This window comes from Rattus norvegicus, chromosome 6 (assembly GCF_036323735.1).
Source record: "Rattus norvegicus strain BN/NHsdMcwi chromosome 6, GRCr8, whole genome shotgun sequence".
In the NCBI taxonomy this organism is placed as follows: Eukaryota; Metazoa; Chordata; class Mammalia; order Rodentia; family Muridae; genus Rattus; species Rattus norvegicus.
In genome coordinates this window covers 66,755,880-66,775,398 of record NC_086024.1, presented here as the reverse complement: position 1 = coordinate 66,775,398, position 19,519 = coordinate 66,755,880, and the positions used below count along the sequence as shown (strand labels likewise).

Here is a 19,519-nt window from a genome sequence, read left to right as displayed (position 1 = left end):
GTGCAAATGTGCTAACTGTTGTTATTGCTACTAGTAGTTATTGCAGTATATTTCTGCCTAGTCATTCTTTTTGGGAAAAAAAATAATTTTCTTCAGCTAAGGAAATTTGAACCCTACCAATTTTTACTATTATTATATGAAATTTCTCTTTAACTACACTAAGCATTTTGCCTGGTAAAATTGGAATGGGTCCTGCAGATCAGAGCAATGAAGAGCTGGGTCAGTGCTCAGTGAACCCTGATAAATTGTTCTTTGATGAGTTGTCATTTTCTATTCTTAATAGAGGCATTAAGAATTTATAACAGTGTTCTAGTTACATTATCATTTGGATGGTGTGTTTATGGTAATTTCTACTGCCAATCCTAATTACCAGAAGTTAAATTCATTAAAAAATAATATTTTTCCAGTCTCTTGTCTGATTCACCTTGCTTCCTAGAATATATCAATTTCCTTGTGGTACACTTGCCACAATTATGAAATAATTTATTCACCAAGTGGAGTATATTAGAGGTACCCTGCTTTATTCACCAGGCTGCTTCCAGGCACTTCTGGATGCATTGTGGGTGTCCACAAATTTCCCATAGAACCTTAAGGGTGACCTCATCTAATAGATCAACCTACTTTCATATTCTCAGTGACAGCAGCTTCTCAATCTGTTTTTCTTTTGCTTTTATCCTTTTGAAGAGGGGATTCTAGCCTGGAAATTGCATGTGCAATAGTTAGGGAGACTATCTTAGAGACAAAGTAAAGTTATAAACTCTTATTCATTTTAGTATGATTGGCAAATGGATAGTATTAACAAATGTCATTAACAGCATTGCGGAGGGTCAATGAAACTTTTTAGATACCCCAATACTAAAACACACTACCATTATGCAACTTTTCCTCACAGCAATTGTTTCCCATACAAAGTGCCATCAATGGCAGTGAGATAGTTAGGTGGGCTAAAGCACTAGACTTTATTAAAGAACATTTGTTTCTGTGGTCAGACACCCTAGGCATGAAGCCAGGGTTTGTTTCTACAAGAGACATGTGAGATGCAGAAAACTTCTTTAAGCCACTCTTTCTTTACAGTGGAAGAGAAAAGATTGTACACTGTTCTGGCTTATTCTGAAAACATTCACGTTCCAATGCTATAAACCACACACTTTCTATTCTTGGATGACCTGGCAAGAGGCCTTTATCTTATAGGAGTTTTATGATGAGGAAAATTCCTTTTTTATCTCCATTCAAGAAAATAGTGGATCTGCTATTCTTTTGGGTGAGAAAGCTTATAAAAGGACTTTATGGTTTCTATTGTGAAAACTAAGTCTCTATGGGATTTGAAAGCTGGTAGTTTCTCTACATTAAAAGAACCCATTAAAGACTGAATGGGGAGTAGGAAGGGGACTGTAGAAAAACAAACAGTAAGGTAGAGGGTTACATGGTATCACAGTTTCAGAGAAGTCCAGGGGAAAATTGATTCACATTGCAGAGAAAAGGTGAAATGACTCCCACGACTTGTTAACTACAGAAGGATTACACTGATTTTAAAACTTTGAAAGCTGGTGCCCAAAAGCATGATGACATCTCAGTGGCTATCAACCTGTGCTTCCCATTCACCTCCATAAAAAACATCTTGGACTCAAAATCCGTTGTGCCTCCTTAGCTGCTACCATGCCGAGGGTTGGCAGTGAGCATCTGTAACTATTGATTGTGTTCTTCATTATTGGCCTACAGATTTCAAGTAGATTTTAGATGTAAGGAAAGGGAAATCATTAAACGCCATTCCTGCATCTGCTTTTCTCTTTTGATCAAGTTCTAAGTCTTTTTCTTAGGCTGTGCTAGGAAGATAGGACTCTCTGCAATCCTGGAGATGCAGGTTAGTCACAAATCCATTTCCTAAAATGGAAGTTGAGTGTAGATCCCAATCCCCTTTTAGTCTGAGGGAACATTTTGGGGATATCTTTCTCCTTTCAAATTTATTTTGTTCAAAGGGCTGAGCTTATAAAAACTGTCAGGATGGCAACAAAGAGCTGCAGTAAACAACGTGAATCCTGTCCTCTGCTTCAATAGTAATGAAGACAAAGACATTTTATGGTGAGCCATAAATTATACTCTTACAGGATTGTGTTCCACTTATAACATCACATACACTTTACTTGTAGGCTGAGAACCAGCCAATGAGAACTTAGCCAAGCATTCCATCTTCTGAATGTCCATCTGCCTTGTGATCAGTGGTAGCCTGGCTGGTGAGTCTTTCTGCTCTGTTCCACCCAACCAGAGAAGCCTTGGCCACCTGCCTTGCTTCCAGGCTTTGAGCATTCATGGTTCCAGCTTTTTTCTGCTGTGAGGAAATCTGCTTAGATTCTCCTCTGGGGACCGTCAGCTTCTCCCATGCTCATTGTGTTCTTTGTTCCTTGAACTCCAGGATTCTCAGGACTGGCAAAAAGAAAATACCTTACATTTTGGACAAGAGAATGGCAATTTTTCTCTCAATTACAATAGCAGAACTATTTTTCTTTCTTCCCCGATGTCTGGCATCTCTTATCAACCCACGTTCCAAAATTCCCCGACATAAAACTCAACTCACAAAGCATTTTTATGAAGCATACAGTGCCTCTAACAGAGTGGGATATTTTTCTGAAATAAAATAATTGTATTCACAAAACTTTGATTTTTTTCCTGAACTAATTGTATTCAAGGGAAAAATTGTTAGTTTTGAATAGAGGAGAATAAAGCAAGAGAGTGATTTTGGATGTTTTCAAATGCTTGATAAATCAATAGCTGGTACTCTTTTTGTTTCTTATGTTGGGGCTGTGGTGAGGAAATAGAGTCCAGGCTATAATGGGCAACTGCACTGTAGGATCAAGTTCCATGAAAAGACACAGATCATCTGTCAAACAGTTCTCAGAATCACTACAACTGGGAGTCTGATGGGCACCTGCAGTTCCTGACACAGTGAGCAGAAAAGGTTTAAATGTTTCTATCTCTTACAGCTGTGAACATGCATCATGTGGGAAGACCTGCTTTTAGCTATGATTCTAGTCATGGCATTTGTGTTTTCCATAAACATAACATAACATTTTCATAAACAGAGCAAATGTTTAAGACATTCAATGTTTATCTGTCATTCTTATCAGAAGGCAGCCAGAGCATTGGACTCACAACAAGACCATCAGGCTATTCTGCAGAGGAGAGTCATCGGATATTCTAAAGAATACTTTTAAAGGCACAGAACTAAATATGAACTCTAAGTGATTACTGGGTATCCATACCTGCTGGTATGCTTCCTAACCCTGGAAATCTTCATTTGCTATTTATTGCCATTAGCATAAAAATGACTAAGGTCTCTGAGGAGCCACATGCTATAATTTTGACCTGGTCTATTATTTCAGGTTCAGTACAAAATACGTTCCCTATTTCTCAACCCAGGCTTGTAAAATCCCATGCATTAGCCGCGTGAGACAATTGGTGCTTGGATATACAGAACAAAGAGTAACATACCCATACATAAATCCATATGGTAGAATATTAATAAAATATATTCAAATCTGAAACCTTATGTTAGTATTCAGACATGAATTTGCACTGCTTAATTCTACTAATGAGGAATTAAAGTAATTCATGGTGATATTAATTAGAACAGAGTTGTACCATGGTTGATCTAGACTGACTTAAAGAGGTTACAGGAGCTCTGAGAGAGGCAGTGATATATATTTCTATTATGAGGAACAGAGTTGAGTATGTTTGTCAAAATTCATCAAGGAATTTCTTTTTTTTTTCTTTTTTTTTATTAACTTGAGTATTTCTTATATACATTTCGAGTGTTATTCCCTTTCCCGGTTTCCGGGCAAACATCCCCCTCCTCCCTCCCCTTCCTGATGGGTGTTCCCCTCCCTATCAAGGAATTTCTTACATTGAAACTATAATCTCTTTTCCCCATCTTTATTAAATTGAGTATTTCTTATTTACATTTCAAATATTATTCCCTTTCCGGTTGCCAGGCCAAGATCCCCCTACTCCTCCTCTTCCCCTTCTATATGGGTGTTCCCCTCCCCATACTCCCCCCATTACGGCCCGCCCCCCAAGAATCCCATTCACTGGGGATTCAGCCTTGGCAGGACCAAGGGCTTCCCCTTCCACTGGTGCCCTTACAAGGCTATTCATTGCTACCTATGCAGTTGGAGCCCAGGGTCAGTCCATGTATAGTCTTTGGGTAGTGGCTTAGTCCTTGGAAGCCCTGGTTTGTTGGCATTGTTGTTTGTATGGGGTCTAAAGCCCCTTCAGCTCTTTCAGTCCTTTCTAAGATTCCTTCAACAGGGGTCCCCTTCTTAGTACAGTGGTTTGCTGCTGGCATTTGCCTATATATTTGCCATATTCTGGCTGTGTCTCTCAGGAGAGATCTACATTCAGTTCTTGTCAGCCTGCACTTCTTTGTTTTATCCATCTTATCTAGTTTGGTGGCTGTATATTTACGGGCTGTATATATATATATATATATATATATATATATATATATATATATATATATATATATATATATATATATATATATATATGTGGGCAAACTCCGAATGGGCATTGCTTCAGCCTCTATTCTAAACTTTGCCTCCCTATCCCCTCCTAAGTATATTCTTGTTCCCCTTTTAAAGAAGGAATGAAGCATTCACATTTTGGTCATCCTTCTTGAGTTTCATGTGTTCTGTTCACTTAGGGTAATTCGAGCATTTGGGCTAATATCCACTTATCAATGAGTGCATACCATGTGTGTTTTTCTGTGATTGGGTTACCTCACTCAGGATGATATTTTTCAGTTCCATCCATTTGCCTATGAATTTCATAAAGTCACTCTTTTTAATAGGTGAGTAGTTTTCCATTGTGTAGATGTACCACATTTTCTTTATCCATTCCTCTGTTGAAGGACATCTGGGTTCTTTCCAGCATCCAGCCATTATAAATAAGGCTGCAGCGAATACAGTGGAGCATGTGTCTTTGTTGTATGTTGGAGCATCTTTTGGGTATATGCCCAAGAGAGGTATAGCTGGGTCCTCAGGCAGTTCAATGTCCAATTTTCTGAGGAACCCCCAGACTGATTTCTAGAATGGTTGTACCAGTCTGCAATCCCATCAAAAATGGAAGAGTGTTCCACTTTCTACACATCCTCGACTGCATCCTCTGTCACCAGAGTTTCTGGTCTTAGGCATTCTGACTGGTGTGAGCTGGAATCTCAGGGTTGTTTTGCTTTGCATTTATTTCCCTTATGACTAAAGGTGTTGAACATTTCTTTAGGTGCTTCTCAGCCATTCGGCATTCCTCAGCTGTGAACTCTTTGTTTAGCTCTGAACCCCATTTTTAATAGGGGTATTTGTCTCTCTGCAGTCTAACTTCATGAGTTCTTTGTATATTTTGGATATAAGCCCTCTATCAGATGTAGGATTGGTAAAGATCTTTTCCCAATCTGTTGGTTGCTATTTTGTCCTAACAACAGTGTGCTTTGCCTTACAGAAGCTTTGCAGTTTTATGAGATCCCATTTGTCGATTCTTGATCTTCGACCACAAGCCATTGACATTTTGTTCAGGAAATTTTCTCCAGTGCCCATGTGTTCGAGATGCTTCCCCAGATGTGGAGGTCCTTGATCCACTTGGACTTAAGCATTGTACAGGGTGATAAGAATGGATCGATCTGCATTCTTCTACATGCTGACCTCCAGTTGAAACCAGCACCATTTGCTGAAACTGCTATCTTTTTCCCATTGGATGGTTTTGGCTCCTTTGTCAAAAATCAAGTGACCATAGGTGTGTGGGTTCATTTCTGGGTCTTCAATTCTACTCCACTGGTCTATCTGTTTATCTCTGTACCAATACCATACAGTTTTTTTTTTTGTGACAATTGCTCTGTAATACTGCTTGAGTTCAGGGATAGTGATTCCCCTGGAAGTCCTTTTATTGCTGAGGATAGTTTTAGCTATCCTGGATTTTTTGTTATTCTAGATGAATTTGCAAATTGTTCTGTCTAACTCTATGAAGAATTGAATTGGAATGTTGATGGGGATTGCATTGAATCTGTAGATTGTTTTTGATAAAATGGCCATTTTTACTATATTAATGCTGCCAATCCATGAGCATGGAAATCTTTCCATATTGTGAGATCTTCTTCAATTTCTTTCTTGAAGTTCTTATCATACAGATCTTTCACTTGCTTGGCTAAAGTCACACTGAGGTATTTTATATTATTTGGGACTGTTATGAAGGGTGTTGTTTCCTTAATTTCTTTCTCAGCTAGTTTTTCTTTTGTGTAGAAGAAGGCTACCGATGTATTTGAGTTAATTTTATACCCAGCCACTTTGTTGAAGGTGTTTATCAGGTTTAGTAGTTTTCTGGTGCAACTTTTGAGATCGCTTAAATATACTATCATATCATCTTCAAATAGTGATATTTTGACTTTTTCCTTTCCAATCTGTATCCCTTTGATCTCTTTTTGTTGTCTGATTGCTCTGGCTAGGACTTTGAGAGCTATATTGAATAAGTAGGTGGAGAGTGGACAGCCTTGTCTAGGCCCTCATTTTAGTGGGATTGCTTCAAGTTTCTCTCCATTTAGTTTAATGTTAGCTACTGTTTTGCTGTATATGGCTGTTACTGTGTTTAGGTATGGGCCTTGAATTCCTGTTCTTTCCAGGACTTTTACCATGAAGGGGTGTTGAATTTTGTCAAATGCTTTCTCAGCATCTAATGAAATGATCATGTGGTTTTTATCTTTCAGTTTGTTTATATAGTGGAATCCGTTGATAGTTTTCCGTATATTAGACCATCAATGTATATTAAACCCATGCATACCTGGGATGAAGCCTACTTGATCATGATGGATGATTAATTTGATGTGTTCTTGGATTTGGTTTTCAAGAATTTCGTCGAGTATTTTTGTGTTGATATTCATAAGTTATATTGGTCTGAAGTTCTCTTTCTTTGTTGGGCCTTTGTATGGTTTAGGTATAAGAGTAATTGTGGTTTCATAGAAGGAATTCAGTAGTGCTCCATTTCTTTCAATTTTGAGGAATAGTTTGGATAGTATTGGTATGAGTTCTTCTATGAAGTTCTCATAGAATTCTGCACTGAACCCATCTGGACCTGGGCTCTTTTTGGTTGGGAGACTTTTAATGACTGCTTCTATTTCCTTAGGAGTTATGGGGTTGTTTAAGAGGTTTATCTGTGTCTGATTTAACTTTGGTACCTGGTATCTGTCTAGGAGATAGTCCATTTCATCCAGACTTTCAAGTTTTGTTGAATATAGGCTTTTGTATTAGGATCTAATGATTTTTGGAATTTCCTCTGATTCTGTAGTTATGTCTCCCTTTTGATTTCTGATTTTGTTAATTTGCACACACTCTGTGTCCTCTGGTTAGTCTGGCTAAGGGTTCATCTATCTTGTTGATTTTCTCAAAGAACCAGCTTTTGGTTCTGTTGACTCTCTGTATAGCCCTTTGTGTTTCTACTTGTTTGATTTTAGCTCTGAGTTTTATTATTTCCTGCCTTCTACTCCTCCTGGGTATATTTGCTTCTTTTTGCTCTAGAGATTTTAGGTGTGCTGTCAAGCTGCTGATATATGCTCTCTCCTGTTTCTTTCTGCAGGCACTCAGAGCTATGAGTTTTCTTCTTAGCACAGCTTTCATTGTGTTCCATAAGGTTGGGTATGTTGTACCTTCATTTTCATTAAATTCTAAGAAGTCTTTAATTTCTTTTTTTATTTCTTTCTTGACCAGGTTATCATTGAATAGAGCATTGTTCAACTTCCATGTATATGTGGGTGTTCTTTCCTTATTTTTTTGAAGACCAGCTTTAGCCTGTGGTGGTCTGATAGGATGAATGGGATTATTTCTATTTTTCTGTATCTGTTGAGGCCTGTTTTGTGCCTGATTATGTGGTCAATTTTGGAGAAAGTACCATGAGGTGGTGACAAGAAGGTATATCTTTTTGTCTTAGGATAGAATGATCTATAAATATCTGTTAAATCCATTTGGTTCAAAACTTCTGTTAGTCTGTCTATGTCTCTGTTTAATTTATTTTTCCATGATCTGTCCATTAATGAGAGTGGGGTGTTGAAATCTCCTCCTATTACTGTTTGAGATGTAATGTGTGCTTTGAGTTTTAGTAAGATTTCTTTTATATATGTAGATGCCCTTGTATTTGGAGTATAGATATTTAGGATTGAGAGTTCATCTTGGTGGATTTTTCCTTTCATGAATATGAAGTGACCTTCCTTATCTTTTTTGATGACGTTTGGTTGGAAATCAACTTTATTTGATATTAGAATGGCTACTCCACCTTGCTTCTTTAGATCATTTGCTTGGAAATTTGTTTTCCAGCTTTTCCTCTGAGGTAGTGTCTGTCTTTGTTTCTGAATTGGGTTTCCTGTACGCAGCAAAATGCTGAGTCCTCATTACATATCCTGTTTGTTAATCTGTTTCTTTTAATTAGGGAATTGAGTCCATTGATGCTGAGAAATATTAAGGAATAGTGATTATTGCTTCCTGTCATCTTTGTATTTTGAGGTGAGATTATGTTTGTGTGCTTGTCTTCTCTTTGTTTTGTTGCAAAACGATTAGTTTCTTGCTTTTTCTAGGGTGTAGTTTGCCTCCTTGTGTTGGGCTTTACCACTTATTATCCTTTGTAGGGCTGGATTTGTATAAAGTTATTGTATAAATTTGGTTTTCTCATGGAATATCTTGGTTTCTCCATCTATGTTAGTTAAGAGTTTTGCTGGATACAGTAACCTGGGCTGGCATTTGTGTTCTCTTAGGGTTTGTATGACATCTGTCCAGGATTTTCTGGCTCTCATAGTCTCTACTGAGAAGTCTGGTGTAATTCTGATAGGTCTGTCTCTGTAAGTTACTTGACCTTTTTCCCTTACTGCCTTTAATATTCTTTCTTTGTCTTGTTCATTTGGTGTTTTGACTATTATGTGACACGAGTTTTTTTTTTTTTTTTTTCTGGTCCAATCTATTTTGAGTTCTGTAGGCTTCTTGTATGTTTATGGGGATCTCTTTCTTTAGGTTAGGGAAGTTTTCTTTTATGATTTTGTTGAAGATATCTACTGGTTTTTTGAGTTGGGAGTCTTCACTGTCTTCTATACCTATTATCCTTAGGTTTGATCTTCTCATTGTGTCCTGGGTTTCCTGTATGTTTTGGGCCAGTAGCTTTTTCCATTTTCCATTATCTTTGACAGTTGTGTCAATGATTTCTATGGAATCTTTTGCTCCTGAGATTCTCTCTTCTATATCTTGTATCCTGTTGTTGTTGCTTGCATCTATGGCTCCTTGTCTCTTCTTTTGCCTTTCTATATCCAGGGTTTTTCTCCCTTTGTGCTTTCTTTATCATTTATATTTCCATTTTTCAATTCCTTCACCTGTTTGATTATGTTTTCCTGTAATTCTTTCAGGGACTTTTGTGTTTCCTCTCTAAGGGCTTCTCCTTGTTTACTTGTGTTTTCCTGCATTTCTGTAAGGGAATTCTTTGTCTTTCTTAACGTTCCTCATCATCATGATCAAATGTGATTTTAAATCTAGATCTTGCTTTTCTGGTGTGTTTGCATATTCAGTGTTTGCTTTGGTGGGAGAATTGGGCTCTGATGATGCCATGTAGTCTTGTTTTCTGTGCTTCTTCTCATCATCAGGTTGTCTCTGGTATTACCTTGTTTTGCCATTTCTGACAGTGGCTTGACTATCCTATAGGCCTATGTATTAGGAGTGCTGTAGACCTCTTTTCTTTCAGCCAGTTATAGGAATAGAATGTTCTGCTTTCAGGCACGTAGTCGTTCTTGTCCACAAGCTTTCAGTTGTTCCTGTGGTCTGTGTCCTGAGTCCACCAGGCAGGTCACTTGGAGCAGAAAAGTTGGTCTTACCTCTGGTCTTGGGCCTGAAGTCGCTCCTCAGAGCTGGGTTTCAGTTTTCTATGAGGGCAGCAACCACAAGGGTCTGCCCCTACTTCTTTGGGTCCCTGTGCGCAGGGGGCTCAGATGGTGCTAAGTGTTTTCCTCTACAATCAGAAATATGGGCAAAGAGTAATAGTCTCCTCTGGTTTCCCAGTCATGTCTGCCCCTCTGAAAGTCTAGCTTTCCCTCCCACAGGATTTGGGTGCAAGGAGCTGTTTGACCGGTTCGTTCAGATTCTGGTGCAGTCTGGATAGCCTAATCTCTTCTTTATAGATCAGAGTACACTACTTCAGGAGTCTATCCTTGTGCTAATGCCTGCTGCTGAGACTTCTCACCAGGTATAAATGACTTATTTACTCATTTATAGCCTAAGGACTACATTTTCATTATTCTTGTTTCTATGAGATGGTTAGTCAAGTTGCAAAGGAACACTGTGGGGAATATCCTCATTGTCTTTTCTAAAGCTCAGAAGTGGTGATGAAGATGATAAGGTAAAGTCTGCTGTCAGTTTCATGGTCCTTCTTTATAAAGAACAAAAATAAGAATAATATTTATTCTCTTTTCTACAAAAATTCCAGTGTTTCTCATAACTAGTACAATTTAACGATTAGTACTATCATTAAATTGTAGAGTTTTAGCTGACTTTTTAATTCATATATCAAATAAGTAGCAGGAACACACATTTCCCCGATGTTAATGCCTAACACTAATGATTGAGGACATATGGCATGAACGGAAGGGTAAACAAGGCATAGAAGTAAAACAATATCTTTGTATTAGTTACTTTGCTTATTGCTATAAAATACCTGATACGGAGCAATCCACCAGAAAAAAAAAAGTTTATTGTTTATAGCTTTAAAAAAGCAGCCCATTGTGATTGGGAGAGCATGGTTGTAGAAGAATGAGTTATCCACAGTCAGGTATAGAAAGGGATGGATACTAATGTGCAGCCTGCTTTATCCCTTCTCTTCAGTATGGTGCCTAAGCCCATGGAATTGTGTCACCCATATTTAAGGCAAGCCTTTCCTCCTCAGTCAAACCTTTCTGAATACACCCAGAGAGTTACGTTTCCATGGTGATTCTGAATCCAAGCAAGCTGATGACGGGTAAAAAATTAACCATTGTAATGTGTGTTTTAGACAAGAGAAAAATCAGGACAATGAATTACTGTAATATATGTGAGGAAGGCAGAAAGTAGGGGCCATATAAGCTGTCATCTATGCCTTCAAGACAGAAAAAAGGCAGCTCTTTCAAAGATGACAGCTCTCCCCAGTGACTCCATAGTTAGTCTGTGAGTTCTGATTAGTGAACAAGAAGAGGGTTTGGAGCTGCCACAGGGAAGGTGATAAAGAGAGTAGCAGAAATCTGGAAAGAGACTAGTGGGATATGTGAACCAATAGGCTGGCACCTTAAAATTATGTCTTCCAGTGCATCTGTCATTATTCATAGGACATTCAGAGTGTGGTGCATTTGCATAAGAAGCACAACTGGCAATGAACCTTGTTGAAACACTATTCTGTTAGAAGGCTCCATGCCTTTATCTGTCAGCCTAGCTTCTAATCCTAGCTTCTAATGGTACTTCTAATAAGATTGTAAAAGATTCATTTATGTGCCTCTGTGTTGTATGAAAGATTTTTCCAATGGAAATGCCAACAGAAACACACACACACACACACACACACACACACACACACACACACACAAACAGAGAGAGAGAGAGAGAGAGAGAGAGAGAGAGACAGACAGACAGACAGACAGAGACAGAGACAGAGAGACAGAGACAGAGATAGAACCAGAGACAGAGAGACAGAGACAGAGATAGAGAGACAGAGAGAGACTTATTCACTCCAGAAAGGAAACTCACCACAGACCAAGGTAATGAGCTTACCAAAGTCCAGCTTAGTTAACCAATGACTTTTTACTGGGAGAACTTATAGGTATCAAAGTGCAGAGAAAGGGGTTGCTATAGGAACAGGGGTAACTCAAATGCAGTTGCATTATCAAAAAGCCTGCCCATCATGGCTGACCTTTCTCAAAAGCTGCATTTTTGGAGTTCTTGCTTGGCTTAGAGGTAGACTCTACATGTCTGAGACATATCCTTGCAGTACTTTTGCTCGTTAGAGTTTCCACTCCCAGTAATTGCTTACTGCTTCTATAACTCTGGTGAGAGGACCTATGCGTTGTGCAAGTTTTAGCTTTCTTAGACATGTCAATCTATTTTATCCCCCGGGGTCTCATGAACCTTTTTCCATGCAAGGAATGTTTCAGTTTGGAGGAAACTGTCATACAACAGCCCATTCATCTAGATTTACAAACAACATCATTAAGTAAGATTGAGTATCTGAGCCAATATTTATGAATTATAAATGTTAATCATATTAAATATACTTTATGTCAATATGTGAAGTAATCGAATGTGATACGCTGTATGAGTGGGAACTGAGGATTTGGATGCCAAGGGAATGTTCTATTCTGGATCTGTTGTGAGCTTTCTTTCTTCCTTCCTTTCTTTCTTTCTTTCTTTCTTTCTTTCTTTCTTTCTTTTTTTAAATTTTGTGGATAATCTTCCATGTTTTCTATTATCTTTCTTTATAATATATTTGAATATATGCTGATTGACTTATTCTTGGTTATTTTATTTGTATAAGTATAATTGAATAAAAATTCACTAAGCATAGGTTTTGATATTAGCCATATAACTTCTTAGTTTGAGGTATTGTGTGCTCACATAAGGATTCTCTTAAGAGAAACAGTTAAGTGGTAATAGCTACTTAATAGTCAGTTCTAGTGAATAATGTATTCCTTACAAAACCCCATGAGGCCTCCCTCATTTTATTGTTGACAATGTCCAACACTATGCCATGTGCCAACAAATTGAATTAATTTAGGGATTCAATAAATGGACTTTCATTATAGCTTATATATTCTTCATAGTAAATTATTGATGTAATTAATATACATACCTGCTCTCTAGACTCATTTACCAGTATACAGTTATAGAGTCTATTAGTGTGGCTCTGGAAGTGTTAGAGTGATCATGTTTAAAAGCCTTGCTAAATAACCGGGAATGATGCTTTTGATTGCAGATGTTGAATGTAAAGCAAGAATTCAGAAAATATGCAGAGACCTATGTTCCACGAAGAATAAGGAAGTGATAGGAAGGCTGGGCTAATGAAGTGAGTTTGTAACCTGGCTTTGAGAAAAAAATAGATTTGAACTGATGTCATGATACTAAGCAACTTAGGTGAGTGAGAGTCTGGGCAAAGTTTAGAGCGAAAAATGACCAAGATGTGGATTATCTACCATAATTTGTTGCACTTTTTCCTTACCAGATGCAGCAATCTCTATTATTATGTCACTGTCTTTTGTTTTTGGGGTAATTTTAACTTCTTTTAGGAATGTTATCCCAACTTTATCTTTATTGTAACCAGATATGAGAAGATTCCAAGCAAGGGGGATTGTCTAAAAACACTAGGGTTGTGTAAAGCAGTCAGAGGTGGACTGTGTTAGTTGGTAAACAAAACCAAAACACTTTGCACAAATTACAAAATGGCGAAACAAAAATCTCCATCAAGATACACTGCTAGTTTATATATATCTGTTGAGTGTTATGCCATCTAGTTTATTAGATTGTTTCAAATGTAGACTTCCTATAAGCTATTATCTTTAGTCATTCATTTGTTCTTCTACTGGAGATGCAAAGGCCTCAAAAAGCATGAAAATTACAAGGACCAGAGAGACTATTGAATTCAACCCTGTGTTTTTGCAAATGACAAAATTGAAGTACAAAGAAAAGAAATGATTGTCCCATGGTCATGCCACAGGAAAGTAAGAGAAATGCTGGAGTTATGAAATAAGTGCTTGTTTTCTAAAGACTCACCTGAGTGGTCTCAATGACAATATTTGTAAGTTAGTACTTTAGGAAACTGGTATGAAACACACCATACATTATACACAAGCATTAAGGTGCATTATAAGTCATATGAAAGCATTATGAAATAAAATAAAATATAAGCAAGATTGAAGTTTTGTTTTATAACACATTAGGGAAATTGGAATTAGAGACAAGGACAGAGTGTTAAAAATAAAATAAATTTATATAGTGGCAGATCAAAGTAGATTCTTCATCAGGGAGTGATGTGATTAGTATGTGTTCTAGAAGATTAGTCTGCCTGTTATACAGATATTGGCAACGAGCTACATAAAAATCAAGAAAAGTGATAACAGAGGCTTCTGAGATAATCCAGGCTTGAAGCAAAAGTGCATCACACAGGGATGGTGGAGACAGTGTTGGCTCTGGCTTACCCTTGATCAGAAACTAGATAAGGGAATAATGTAAGAAGATAAAAATAATTTTACTCAGCATTGTTCCTCACAAAGGTGATTTGAATCTTTGAAAAGTTTAAAAGGTACAGCTACCCAGTTTTCAACCTTTGTGACTGTGATTTTGTCCTGAGTGAATCCTGTAAAATGATGTTTATATAATAATAAATGAGAGAGTAATGGGAGTGCATAGGAAAGGAATGAGTTTTTAAAGCAGACTTAGGGATCCCAAAGTTTATAAAAGAAATTTTATTCCTTTTTCTTCATAAGGTTTTGAGTAAGTTAAACAAATAAAGGTCATAGGTGTTAACAAGATAAATTGTGGATACAATGAAGGTTAGAGCCACATGCATAGCTTCCTGATAGATTTGTCTGTCCATTTAGAAATGAGTTAATATTACAAACACATCCTTTGAATGTCTTTTAATGTGTATTTCATACTTTCCTCTCCTTTTTCATTATTGTCCTTAAATCCTTTCCTATCACCTGAATTGATATAAGAGTGGAGGGTTTAGTAATGATGGGGACCTTTTTCATATAACTGCACCCACATATTATTTATTTTAAGATATACATATCAGACTTCAGTTTGCATACAGAGTCCTCTGTGAGGAAGGATGGTAAAGGAGGTTAATGGTGCTCTAATGTCTAGGAAACTACCCACAAACTCATGCCTCCATATTGTATTAATTTGAACCACTGATATCTATATTCTACTATCTACTCAATATCACCATTTGTATAACAAATTGGAACCTCCATTATTTACAAGTTGTGTGTGTGTGTGTGTGTGTGTGTGTGTGTTCAGAAAAAAGTGTGCCATGGTGGTTATTTGGAGACCAAACCACCTCTTGGTTGACAGTCCTCATTGTTCCCTTATTCAAAACACAATTTCTAGTTTTCTTTCATGTATCTCTGTTTACACAAGAGCCTTCAGAGCATTCTAGTTTCTTTTTTTTTTCTGTGTAAAATATGCTGACAAAAGTAAGACAGTGTTGGAGTGGGTTTTTTTATGTTTATGGTTTTAAGTTTTGGTGTTGTCATTTTAGGGAAGTCAAGACAGCAGCTCAAACAGCTAGCTTATATACTGGGGCCTGTAAGATGACCCATAAGGGAAGAGCATTTGTTACACAAAGCAGAAGAGCAGCCCCAGACCTCACTGTGGAAAGGGAGAGCTAACCAAGATGTTCATGTACACTGTCTTGATCCATTACTGGAGATGACCATGGGGACAACTCAACAACACAAAAACACAAACGTGCACTATTGACTCAGCTACTATGAGCGAAAATTATGCTGGAGACTATATTCAGGAAAAAAAGAGGAGAAGATGATACTTTACTAAAAACTGGAATCCAAAGTAAGGACTTAATGGGAATTTGAGAACTAAAAATTAATCATTTTTCGAATAGCAATCATTTTTGAAGTACCCTTTTGGTTGTTCTTTGTTTTTCTTGGTAAATCGAAGAGTTTTCAAGTTTTTTTAGTAATCTCAAAGAATATACCTTTGATGGCATGATGTTCTCTAGAGAAACAGTTTTAATTACTGTTTTGTTTCTAGCAGACAGTGATAAAACATCCACTAAGCTACTCAGGACTCAGTTTTTACTTATGAAAAATAAAATTTGTATATTGAATATTTTATTTCCTGGGTATTGGATGGTAATGAGCACTATGTGTTGAATGGCCATAGACTGAAGAGGATTGAGGCTTAGAAATGATGTCCAAGTTTGAGTTGCAAACAAGAGGGTGTCATCTGCTAGGGCATGTAAATTGAAAGGTAAAGGATGCAGCAGGAGGGAGAGCATGAACGGGATAGGAGAATTGATCCCTTAGTCTGTGCATTTTAAATAGGAATTATCAGTCTTCAAACCTGATGGCTAGACAAACTGGTAATGAGAAGTAAAATAGAATAGGGAGTTGGCAGTCATTTGACATGAAGATACAGTCACATGACATTAGAGTTTTTTCATATAACATTGTACCTATATTAAACAATAAGATACCATGGCATACTTACCATTTTTAATAAATTGGGTAAATCTAATATTTTTAGTACAATAAAATAGAGTTTTTAGTAATTCACATTATCAAATGGTCAAAGTATATTACATATGTATTATGGAGTGCAGAGGAAGCCCTGGCTGACTGTGTGTTGTTGAAATGGGAAAGGTCGTTCAAGGAACCAGTACCTCAGACCTAGCCTTCTCCTGGTCCACATGCAGATTGACCTTGTTTCTAGAAAATGTCAGCTGAAGCTTTCTTCTCTAGGATGTTTATAGCCTGACATTGCTACCTTATAGAGACTCTCTACCTAGGTTATCTAAACTTGCTTCCTTGTTTATCTGTATACAATAAACATACTCCTCTGTTCATATGCATAAAATATATGTGATGCTCCAGTACATTTCCATCAGAGTGTATGGCCCACCCAATTCCAGATTTTCTTTATGTCTGTACATATGTATGTATGTATGTATGTATGTATGTATGTATGTATATCATTTCTTCATGTTCCATTGCCCCAGGTCATTCCTTTTGGGACAGCTTGGTCAATTATGTAGGTCTCAGAAATGTATGAGATTTGGGAAGAATAAATCAATTTTAAAAATATGTCACACCAAATCAGTAACCTTTCTCTACTCAATGGAAAAAGAGGCTGAGAAAGAAATTAGGGAAACAACACACTTCACAATACTCATGAATAATATAAAATACCTTGGTGTGACTTTAACCACACAAGTGAAAAATCTATATGACAAGAACTTCAAGTCTCTGAAGAAAGAAATTGAAGAAGATGGAAAGATCTCCCATGCTCATGGATTGGCAGGATTAATATAGTAAAAAATGGCCATCTTGCCAAAAGCAATCTACAGATTCAATGCAATCCCCATCAAAATCCCAACTCAATTCTTCATAAAGTTAGAAATAACAATTTGCAAATTCATTTGAAATAACAAAAAAACAGGATAGCGAAAATTATTCTCAACAACAAAAGAACTTTTGGGGGAATCACCATCCCTCACTTCAAGCTGTATTACAGAGCAATATTGATAAAAACTACATGGTATTGTACAGAGACAGGTAAGTAGGTCAATAGAATAGAATTGAAGACCCAGAAATGAACCCACACACCTATGGTCACTTTTATCTTTGACAAAGGAGCTGAAACCATCCAACAGAAAAAAGATAGCATTTTCAACAAGTGGTGCTGGTTCAATTGGAGGTCAGCATGTAGAAGAATGCAAATCGATCCACCCATCTTAAAGTTTTTAACCCAGAAATGTTCTTGTGCAAAAGAAGAACAGAGACAAAAAATGGAACAGTGAATGAAGGAAAGCCCAACCAGGGACTGCCCCACCTGGGGATCTATCATGTCTGCAGATACCGAATCCAATATTTTTGCTGTGGTCAAGAACCACTTGCTCACAGGAAACTAGTATAGAGTTTTCTAAGGAAGTCTGGCCAACAACTGACCAATGCAGATGTAGATGCTTGGAGCTAACCATCAGACTAAACTCAGGGAACCTAGTTGGGGAGCTGACAGAAGGACTGGGGGGAGTGGAGGGAGATTGCACTCACTGATAATTGGATATTAGCCCAAAAGCTTGGAATTGCTAATATGCAATTCACAGACCACATGAAACTCAAGAAGATGGAAGTGTGGGTGCTTCAGTCCTTCTTAGGATGGGGAACAAAATACTCACAGGAGGAGAAGGTGGGAGGGACTTGGGAAGAAGAGAGGAGGGGGAGAGGGAAAATGATGGGCAAGATCAGGTATAGGAGAAGACAGTGATGGTATACAGAGGGTTAGGAAGTTGAACAGAGTTATGTAGCACTGGGGGATGGGGAACTGAGGTAGTTACCAGCAAGACCCAGAGGCCAGGAAAGCAAGAAGCTCCCAGGACACAACAGGAATGGGATTAGCTGAAAGGCCAACAAAGGGGAGGGAGAGCCTATACAGTCCATATCCAGAGGTTAGGCGAGGCCTCACTCATCTCCAAATTTTTAACCAGAATTTTTCCTGCCTTAGGGAAATATGGAGACAAAGTATGGAACATAGACTGAAGGAAAGGCCATCCAGAGACTGCCGCATCTGGGGATCCATCCCATGTACAGACAACAAACCCAGACACTATTGCTGATGCCAAGAAGGGCTTGATGACAAGAGTCTGATATAGCTATCTTCTGAGAGACTCTACAAGAGCCTGACAAATACAGAGGCAGATGCTTACAACCAATCATTGGACTGAGCATGGGGTCCCTAATGGAGGAGTTAGAGAAAGGACTGAATGAGCTGAAGGGATTTGGAACCCTGTAGGAAGAAAAACAACATCAACCATTTAGACATCTCAGAGCTCCAGCCACATGTGTAGTAGAGGATGGCCTTGTTGGGCATCATTGAAAGAGAGGCCCTTGGTCCTGTGAAGGCTCGATACACCAGTGTAAGGGAATGCTAGGGTGGTGAGGTGGGAGTCAATGGGTGGGTGGGGGAAAAGGATAGGGGTTTCCAGATGTGAAACTGGGAAAGAGGATAACATTTGAAATGTAAATAAATAAAATATCCAATAAAAAATAGTCATACAACTTTTTTTTTATAGATTTTTGAGACATGTAGTCCAATCTGGCTTCAAACATGATATGTAGTTGAGACTAGGTTTGAATTCCTAATCCTCCTTCTTCTGAGTCCAAAGAGCTGGGAATAAAGGCACATAGTGTAGAGAGCGGTGCGGCGAAACAAAGATGGCGCCGACATCCAGCCTTGTCTGGATATAAACGACTTACTGCGCATGTGCAGGCTTGTCCCCTTGCTAGGGCTCCCTCTAGTGGTGAACAGCGGTACTGCACATGTGCGGTTTATGCACCAGGTGTTAGTTGACCATTAATATGCTAATGAGGTGATTCATTCTCCGCCAATCCCTGGAGGACAAGTAGTGGGGTGATCCAAGCCCCATCAATCCCTGAGAGATAATTAGCATACTGTTGTGTATATAAGTTGAGTGACTTTGCTGCTCGAAGTCCCTGTTCAAGAGAGCTGTAACACTAAGAAGAGCTGTAACACTAAGAAGAACTGTAACACAGTAAAGGCTTGCTCGCAGAAGAATCCTGTTGCCGCGCATCGTTCTTGCTGGCGGGACATTGGGCGCGCGACAAGTGGTGCCGAAACCCGGAAACCAACATCGCCAGTGCCGAGGGGACCCTTCAGTGTGCTGAAGAGGATTCACAACTGCGAGAAGGTAAATTAAAAGGCAAGCTCCAAGAGGCATGCCCCTTTTTGGATTTAGTCTT

General features: G+C 38.2%; 1 long non-coding RNA gene across 1 annotated transcript in view; it reads left to right on the top strand.

Annotated features, from left to right (window-relative positions):
• The window catches only part of LOC134479371 (uncharacterized), an 84,927-nt gene extending 66,104 nt beyond the window's left edge, over positions 1-18,823 (top strand). The window contains exon 3 of the long non-coding RNA XR_010052644.1: positions 18,264-18,823. This is a non-coding gene — a long non-coding RNA (uncharacterized LOC134479371). The remainder of the gene's footprint in view (positions 1-18,263) is intronic.
• Positions 18,824-19,519: the final 696 nt, after the last annotated feature.